Genomic DNA, 10125 nt, shown 5'->3' with positions numbered 1-10125 from the left:
AGTTTCCAGATTTTACCACTTTTACTGCAAATGTAGCCAATATCTATCAGCAGACCAGTCTGTAGCTGAATCAGGATATCCACATTTTTTACACTTTGTAATAGTCTATAGTCCTTCTGAATTCCTTTCTTACAGAAATTCAAAAATATGTGTTTCATGCATTTTTCTTGAATGTATTGCTCCATTAGTTAATTAAGAATAGAGTGATGAAATTAAATTCTTTGTTCCCAGAAACAAGAAAAACTACAAAATCTAAGCTGAGTACTAAATTAGAATAGGTACAAGTCTATGAATGCACAATATAGAATAGAATATATTAATGTTGACCGGAAAATAGTACATTTGGGGGGTTATTTTAGAAAACACAGACTCAATTATTATTAAGAATTTATTCCTATATAGTCCAGTGTGTTGAATCCAGGTTCACGACTACATAGTCGACAAGTGATTGGAAATAAGCTGTTTAGGTGATACCATGTGGAGAAAGAATGTCCAAAAGGAATCTTAACTACTATTTCACTACTTGTACTTTGACAAACCTGAGGGCTCTTATGTCAACTCTAAGGCTGATAATGATACTCTATGTCTGGAGTAATAAAGAAGAGAGGCAAGGGAGCTACTTTTTCATTCTTTTTATTCTCCAGGGTAATCACAGATGCAGTACAACAAAGGAGCGTGAATTGGAAAGCCATCCATCCCTGGGACTCAAATTAATGGCCATATAACATAAAGGCTGTGTTCTTCTCTTAGTTCCCTACCTGTTACATTTTGAGGGGAAAAAGTAAGCAGAAAACAAAACAAAACAAAACAAAACAAAACAAACAAACAAACAAAAAAAACAGGGCTACATCTGAACTCACCCTCTCTGAGAAATTTATTTTGAATGCTAATTGTTAAAGAGAAGAACAGTAACAAGCAGTGCTGCACAGAGTTGCTCCAATGGGAGGCCATTCACAAGCTTTAGAAGGGCAGTTACTATTTTTTCAGGAGAAGAAATGTTACAGCTTTCATAGCACACAAGAAACTCAAACAACAGGTAACTAACAGCAGAAAAATTAAGGGTGATCACCAGCATAGTTCATATTATATCTAAAGTTTATGAAACTCCTCTTTAAGGGAGTTAGGACCCTGTCTTCACTTACAGTAGATTTTATTTCTTTTTTAAATTTTTGCACTGTATTGTCAGATTTATTTTGATTGTTTCAAGAGTATAATATCTAGAAGGACAATAAATTTAAAGGCATGAAGAGTATTTATGCTACATACTTTTTTTTTTCAAAGTGATAACAAGACTTTCTTTTTCAAAGTGATAACAAGAAAAACTTTCTAAAGGCACTACACAGCAAAGTCTTAGTTGAGGCAATTCCCTGTGTGTAATCAGAAAATGTGGGGAAAGAATAGTCTCATATCATCAAGCTGAGGAGCACTGAGGAGCAGATGAGACCTGATCATTTCATATATTTTCTCTTTAATATGAACTGAAGAAACAGATTATTACAGTGATACAATGAAAATCAGTATTTTTCCTTCCCATAGATAAATATGACACATTCATGGCAAAAAGTTTAGTACTGATGCCTGGGAGAACCACTGTGGATGAAGCAAAACATGAGCACATCTGTAGTTTGTCAAGCAAATGCTATTAAAAAAAAAAAAAAAGCTCAGAAGTTCTAAGATTTCTTAAAAAATAAGAAGCATAAAGCTATCTTCATTTTTCTTATTAGGCTTTCCTTATTAGGCTTGGCTCTGTTTTTATGTTATTCATTATTTTTTAAAGGAAAGCTGAAAATCCTATGTAAAATCCAGATACTGGGCTTTAAGAAATACATAGAAGGTATTATCATTCATATTTATAAGGTGAGGAAGTTCCACTGTGACAAGGTAGTCCAACCTCCTACACAGCATAGACCCACAGGAATTCTTTGACTGAACTCAGTGCTTAAATTATGAATAGTCTTGCCAGAGAACCTGTGACAGCCACTAAAATGTTGTTGCAAAGATTGGTTACAATTTGTTTCAGAAATGAGAGTCTAATTGCAGTTTTCCCTCATTTAGTTTCCATTTCTAGCCACTGGATCTATTATAGCGGTGCCTGCTCTCTTAGGACTGCCATTGGCACAACTTACCTCCCTAGAGCAACGGTTGCTTGTGTGAGCTTCTGGGTTGGGGAAAAAACTCTACAAAAGGAGCTGAAGGATCTGGAGGGGATGCCTGAACATGGTGGTCAGGGCAAATATTGCCCCCTCTGAGAAGTTCAGTCTTTGCTCTTTGCTCCTGCATACAGAATTTTCTGTCTCAGTGAAAAAAAAAAAAAAAAAAAAAAAAAAAAAAAAAAAAAAAAAAGACTTTACTTTTACCCTACTTAATGGGAAAACCATTTTGTTATTTATTTTCCTCAATCTTTCTGTCTTCTCCGTACGGATTAATAATAATTTTAAGGATTTATTTATTTGTATATGGCTGAAAACGGTGCACTGTGAAAGGAAAAGAATTAAGCCTTTCATAACCCTCTTGGGCACCTATATATGGCACCTATAGCCAGATTGTTTCCCATCTGTTTACTGTAGACTATTTACTAAGTTGTTCTAAAATACCAGGTAAAATTCCAATGAAATTTTATGTATTTTATATTACAATAAAACTCTTACCTGTATCAATCTGAGTAACATTTAAACTAGTACTAAGTTACAGGAAATTTATTTTCCATAATTCCATACTTCCATATTGCTTGTAATTAGTTAGTGTCTTTTGTTTTTGTTGTTTTAATTATTAGTCAAGACTTTTACCAGCTGTTTCATTGTTTTGCCTAGGCTGAATTTGAGACTGATGAGCTTGTAGTTCCCTGTCTTCTCCCTTCCCCTTTTTTAGAATTGGCACAGCTTTAGCTTTCTACCACTTGGCCTCCTCTCAGCTGCAAGATTTATTGTAAAACAATATAATTTAAAAATAAAGTCTGTTAGGAGAAAAAATAAAATATATGCAATTGTTACTAAATTTTTGAAACTATATTTATTTCTTTCAGGTTAGGAGTCAAATTATAATTTAATCTGAATCATAGAAAATGTCTTTACACATTCTTAAATCACAGAATCATAGAATATCCCAAGTAGGAAGCGACCCTCAAGGAACATGGAGTCCAGCTTCTGGCTCCACGTGGGACAACCAAAAAATCAGACCATGTGTCTGAGAGTGTTTTCCAAATGCTTCTTGAGCTCCAGCAGGCTCAGTGCCATGACCACTTCCCTGGGCAGCCTGTCACAGTGCCCTACCACCCTCTGCGTGCAGAACCTTTCCCTAGCACCCACCCTGACCCTCCCCTGTCCCAGCTCCATGCCAGTCCTCCAGGTCCTGTTGCTGTTCCCTGAGAGCAGAGCTCAGCGCCTGCCCTTCTGCTCCCCTCGTGAGGGAGCTGCAAGCTGCCATGAGGCTTTCCCTCAGTCTCCTCTTCTCTGGGCTCCAAATGACTTCATCTGCTCCTCATACAACCTTCCCTCTAAACCCTTCAACATCTTCATAGCTCTCCTTTGGACACTCTAATAGTTTTATGTCCTTTTTATACTGTGATACCCAAAACTGCACACAGTACTTGAAGTGAGGCCACACCAGTGTGGAACAGAGAGGGACTATCTATTCCATTGACCTCCTTCTTATGACAAAAGAAAATATACTTTAAAAAATATTTTAGAAACAACATACTAGATAACTATACATACAAATAATCTGATTTTGCATACTATAGCACTTACATGCATCTTTTCTGCTGCAGCATTTCTGAAACATGTTAACTGGCCTAATAAAATTATTATTATTATTATTATTATTATTATTATTATTATTATTATTATTATTATTATTATTATTATTATTATTATTTAATTAATAATAATAATAATAATAATAATAATAATAAGCCTAATTTTGTAAGACTGAAAATTGTTTTGTAAGGCTTAGAAATGTAAAACTTGGAAATGTAAATACAGGTTCATCTTACTAAATGTAGTACATGGAGATTTTTAAAATTGTTTCTCAAAGTCTTTTTTTTTTCATAACAGCTTTTAGAATGAGAAAAGAATGACTGATGAAAAAGAATATTATATTCCACTCTCATAACTTTTTATTATTGTTTATTCTCCCATTTCCAAGAAGTATGGAAAAAATGCCATATTCAGAAGTCTTGCTTCTTGTATATATTATCATATTTAACCGTTAGACATGTTTTCTCATGTGCTGAATTTTCCATTAAAGACAGTATTTGGACTCTATTAGCTTTTAATGTATATTTGTTGCTATACACTACCTACTGTTTTATTTTATTGTTTTGAACCTTCAGCCATAGTAAAGATTGTTAGAGCTAGATCAATTACTAGATGTAATTTATGTGTATATAAGAAAATACTATATCTTTATTCAAATATAAAAAAAAAAGCAAATGCACATCATGTTATTTTGTATCCCTTAAGTGGCAACTTTAGTAATATGTAATAAAAAATGCGTACATAAGACATTATTTTTTAAGATATATTCAGTAAACCCCTGTACAGAGAAGTGCCTTCAGTTTCCCAAATTCCAGTTTTCTCTCCCTGATTACGCATTTTGGTATATTATTGTTGAAGTCATATAATTTTTTCTTGACAACTTGCTTTTCCTTGTCCCTGCAAAACAAAGGACCAGAATCATCTATGCAATCACAGCCAGAATTTTAGAGAACAAACCAGGTTCTACAGACACAATGGGAAGGCAAAACTTGTAGGATACCATGACAAGAATCACACAGTGGTGGCTACAGATGAAGAAGCAGGATTCAACAGGTATGGAAAAATATGATAAATTTAGATCTGATTCATTGAAGAGGGCAACAGGAATAAGCAACCTGCACATTACTGACAGTTATTAAAAACAGGATTTGTCCTTGTTTAACCCATGATTGCCTTTGTATCCTTCCCAAGTAATTATGTTTTCTAATTATAGATACCTTCATTATTTTTCTCCCATTCTTATCTTTCTATGCTTTTGGGACAAGATCTTTTTGAACTTGACAACTTTTATGTTGTATGGTCCATTCTTGCCTTCTTTGTTACTTTATTTTAAAGCTTGGTACTTTTGGGTGTTTATTTTAAACCCCATGCCTTTGAAGCACTAGTTATATTTTTTTATCTGAGAAAAAATAAAAGACCATACACAGTTTCCAACCCTGCTTCAAGTCCAGTTGGGAGAATTGAGAAAAGTATATTCTGAATGCCCATAAACTTCAAGGCAGATAAAGAATACTGCAACATTTTTCTCATTATTTCTCATACAACTTTATCAGTCTTATATGTAATCTTATTTGTGACATTTGAACTTATAGAGTTGAAATACTGATATTTTTCAGTGCAAGGATCCGCACTTTTCAGAAGTGTCTGAACAGCTGAAAACCTGGGCTAATTCAGGGTTGGGTTGTATTGGGGTAGAGGTAAGCTGTTAAAACTACCCTTTAAGAGCTCATCTCCTGACTTCATGTTACATTAAATCTTCTTCACAGTGACAGACACTTACCTTCCCATGTGGTAAGTTTATGAAACAGATGTCAAGAGCCATATGAGGGAAAAGTTGTGATGTTGCATCTCATGCAGAAAATGAATACCTCTCCCTGACTGACATCCTTTGATACATGGAGTGGATGGGCATTTGCTATCTGACCTAAATCAAACAAAGAAACAAAACAACTTGAATCTTCCATCCTCATTTAAAATGAGTTAGTCTGTCCTGCTTGAATAACAATAAAAACTGCAGAGGAGGCCAAGCTCTACTCATACAAATCTTCCCTTGCTATTTATACACATTTCCTGCATTCACCATACACCCTAACTTCCTTATATGTATTGTCATCATCTCTCCTATACATAAATATTTCTATGTATTCTATATTTCTATGCATGCATGCAGCTGGATTCAGAAGGACTGACCTTCTGGAGAATCACTGCAGAAAACACCAGTTTACCTACCCTGTGAGCAAACTGAATGGAAATGACTAGGTAGGTCCATCCACCTCAGTTGTAAAGCTGAAACCTTGGAGAATGTGTAAAACCCTGTTAGAAAACATTGACAAGGCAGTACAGATTTTACCTGCAGTGCATATCCACTGTGTCTTAGGGAAATAATTGTCTACATAAGCTTTATTCTGACTTGAAAGGTAATTAAAGCAGCAGTGATGTGGAGGTTTTGATACAAGCTATATATGCCTATGAAGGGCTGATATATCTAATTCCAGGAACGGGAAGCTGCAAAGATACCAAGAGAAGAGAAATACAGTTAAATGAGGCAAAAGATGCCTCAAATGTCAAAAGATCTCCACTATCTGTAATCGCAACCATTGACAACCATACAAGGTACAATACAGCTAGGATTGCTGTTCATGCTACAGTCATACTGCCATTTTGCAGAGCAGGCAAATCCTTCATTCCCTGAGGTTATTCCACTCATTAGCTCATTGAGAGACTGTCACTTCAGCTTCTGCAATAGTTTGGGTTCTGGGAAAGTGGATGCTTATCTCTGCAAAAATGAGAGAGAAGACAGCACAAGAATCTCAAGCTTATTTGACTGAGCTGCCAAAACAGAATCCCATTTTAAGGAGGGTTTGTCAGAAAGTAAAATCGTAGCAATTATTGACAGTAGCCAACAGTAGTGGAGTGTAACATGAACGTATCTGTGTATGCAGAGCTTCCAGTATTGCACAGCTAAGAAAAAATCATTTAAATGCTTAACTCCCCAATGCAAGATCAACAACACATTTCCAACCAACAATTTGCATTTTTTCTCATTTTTTTCTGCTAACAAGAACCTATTTATTAACTATGCAAGAAGAAGCATGAGTGATGAAGTAACTGTATTAATATATATATGGTTCAGCATTTGACAGAATGGATTTGGGACACTAATCATTGAATTCAGCTGTAGTTAAGAGTACAAAACATGTTTTTTCCCTTAATCACTTGTGTGTGCACACAAGTATGAAAAATGGTTTCTTCCATCCAACTGGGAAGCTATAAATTCACCCTTTTAATCTTCTCAGCAAGAGCATGTGTAGTTTTCCAAATATAACTCTTATGATCATTGGATTGGCACATCACTGCAAGGAAAAAAAACAACAACACTGAAGTCAAGCCACATTAGGGATATGGGTGAGGACTAGTAGTCCATTTGAAATCCAATTTATTAAACATGCATTACTGAGTAGGTTTAGGGACCCTCAAAATGTGAAACATTGGAGCAGAAGTAAAGTAATGCCTCTTATTTAGACAATTTATTATTATTTGAGAAGCCTGAGGGAGCTGGAGAACTGTCATAGCAAATGGAAATTGTCTTAGCTAATATAAATTAATTATGACTCCAAGGAAGTACTAATGGGAACAAGCAGAAATATCTAACATCGCCATGTAAGATAACAGAAGAATGACATCCAAAGATCCAGCTTCACTTTCAGTGACAGCATGAACTAATCAGACTAAAGAGGCCAACAGAGCTCAATTTGTCTCAGTTTTGCTTTTCTCTTAGATATTCCAGACGGTTGATTTCACACATCAGATACTTGCCAATTGTGCATGGTAGCCATGGTCTAATTTAAGATAACAAGTCTTAGAAGATCTTTCAAGCTATAATGTATATATCGTGTATAAATATGGATGTGTGTATGGGTATGCTACTTTTCTCAGGAGGCCAGGATACTTGGGTATCATCTATCATCTCTTCCTCAGATACTTCTTTTTTTTTTTTTTTTTTTTTTTTTTTGTCTCAGAGGCCTGTGTATATGTGCTGTACATGTTTCTCTTCATCCTTTCAAGACTGAGGTAGTCACTTAACAGTATCTGATTCATTCCGTTTAATTAGGCTGTGTTTAGTCCAGTCCCAGATACACTCTGAAGGCACTCCAGCAAACAAACAAAAAAAAAATGCATGAAGCCCTGAGCACTCTAAAATGTATTTTACCTTGGGATAATTATTTCAAATCTACCTTCAAGAATACATCAGTTTTCCTGCACATAAGCTAGCTAAGGACATGCCCACACTATGCAGTGGATTGTGTTTTCAAAAGCCCTGACCTTGCAGGGCAGAGCAGAACAGGGAAAACCCAGTTCAGGTTTTGAAGGCAATGTAACTACGTTAACACATTTCTACTCCTGACCTAATGTGCACCTCAGCAGAGATAATCATCTTGGTTATCATGTCAGAACCACTAGTTGTTAAGACATTATTTCCAATGTCCATTTGGGGCAAGTTTGTACCATTACTACTCATTACTTCTCTCAGAAATACTCTAACTTATCCATGCATGTTTCTGCTGAAAGATGGAATAATGCTAGAAATGTTAACCTTTACTCCGTCTCATCTATGACAGCCAATGGAGAATAAATAAATAAATAAATAAATAAATAAATAAATAAATAAATAAAAGATAATTCTAAACTCTTTTTGTGTGCTTATATTCTGGAGTATTTTGTGTGACAAAATTAGTAACAAAATCTTTTTGGAGCAACTCTGGTAGCGGGTTAGACTTTTACAATACTTTCTACAGAAATCGTAGACTACACTTTATCTCCCTGAACAGTTCCAACCTACAGCTTCTAAGATTTTTTGTGGGAAACAAGACAGGTCAATTCTTGGCCTTGTGCTGAAGGAACTCTACCAAGGAACTACATGGCCACTGTGTGTTGACCCTGGCCATCAGCTCCTCTCTCTCCCTGCAATGGGATGGAAGACAGAATTGGAAAGGCAAAAGTGACAAAAACTCATTAATTGTGATAGAGATAAATCAATAAGTGGAGGATGGATGAAAAAAAAAAAAAAAAAGTGATGTAAAGGCAATCACTCACCACCTCCCACCAGCAGACCGATGCCTAGACAAACTCCGAGTAATGGCTACCTTGGAAAAACTCCTCCCCTATTCCCTGTACCAGTTTTACTGCTGAGCATGATCCTATTTGGCCAGTTTCTTTGGCCAGAACGTTTCATTGGCCAGTTTTGGTCAGCTGTCCCAGCTGTGTCACCTCCCAGTCTCCCACCCAATCCCAGCCAACTCACTGTGGCAGCACAGTGGGATAAAGAAGGGGCCTTGGCACCATGCAAAGTACTGTTCAGCAATAGGTAAAACACTGGAGTGTTATCCACTCTGTTTTGGTCACCAGTCTAAAGCACAGCTCCTATGGGTTGCTATGAAGAAAATAAATTCCATCTCAACTAGACCCAGTGCAGTGGTTCACCACAAAATGGTGCTGTTGTGCAAACAAGCACATCTTTTTAAATAATCAGGGGAGCAGGACCTCAATGTGCAAATGAGGAAAAGGCTGCTTCATGTTTCAATGCACCTTTATTAAATCCTTTAATCTGACCAACTGTAGGAATGCCATTTCCCTGTTCTATCACCATTGACATGTGAGGAAATTGAATAAATATTGCTAACCATACATGAAATTGAGTATTCTGCCCCAGTTTCAAACACTATAAGAGAAACCAGAGTCTATTTCTATCAATACTGGGAAGCTCAATGCTTGAGCCTATGGTTCCATGGTTGATTAAGACCATTCATGAAGTAACTTGATGACGAGTAGTTTACTCTTGAGACTGATCATTTCTTGGAGATAGCCTATCTCACAGTCAAACAACGGAATAAGCAACATTACAGAAGACAGGTTTTCCTTTTATGGCTCTCAACAGACCAGAAGACAACTCTGTTGGAGAAAATTAAAAAGTACATAAACATAGCTCTTCTTTGAATCCACAGTGTAAAAAGTTGGAAATTACAATATTCAGTATTTCTAAATATTCCACAGGTAAACCTCCGGAACAAAAAATACTTAAACTTCAAATGTATTGCCTGAACATATGCATTTGTGATTTGAGATGTTCACTGGTTATGAGACCTCTGCTGAGGGCTAATGAATATGACAAAATGCTCATGGGAAAACCATCACATGAAACATCCAGGACATCCTTGGACATCCAGGTCACCTCAGTACTAAGCAAGTATTTAGACAGCTTGAGAAACTAGGAATGTATTCACACAATCAGTTCAAAAGCACTGAGAGCTCTTATTCTATAACACCAGATAAGAGTAATTTTATTTGCAAAACAGTAAAACATGTTTTAATG

The 10125-nt window shown here is 36.0% G+C and overlaps 1 long non-coding RNA gene across 2 annotated transcripts; it reads right to left on the bottom strand.

Annotated features, from left to right (window-relative positions):
- Positions 1-3981: 3981 nt before the first annotated feature.
- LOC140001512 (uncharacterized) lies at positions 3982-9030 on the bottom strand. Of its 2 annotated transcripts, none has more exons than XR_011806758.1 (3): positions 8850-9030; positions 5536-5679; positions 3982-4652 (listed from the first exon to the last, which is right to left on the bottom strand). It is a non-coding gene; the product is annotated as an uncharacterized lncRNA (long non-coding RNA). The 2 variants fall into 2 exon arrangements; XR_011806759.1 differs by lacking the exon at positions 8850-9030 and adding an exon at positions 5985-6826.
- Between the last annotated feature and the right edge of the window lie 1095 nt (positions 9031-10125).

The sequence above is a fragment of the Anas platyrhynchos genome, chromosome 1 (genome assembly GCF_047663525.1).
Source record: "Anas platyrhynchos isolate ZD024472 breed Pekin duck chromosome 1, IASCAAS_PekinDuck_T2T, whole genome shotgun sequence".
Taxonomy (NCBI): Eukaryota; Metazoa; Chordata; class Aves; order Anseriformes; family Anatidae; genus Anas; species Anas platyrhynchos.
The sequence above is the reverse complement of the archived record's forward strand: the minus strand, read 5'-3'. Positions and strand labels throughout refer to the sequence as shown.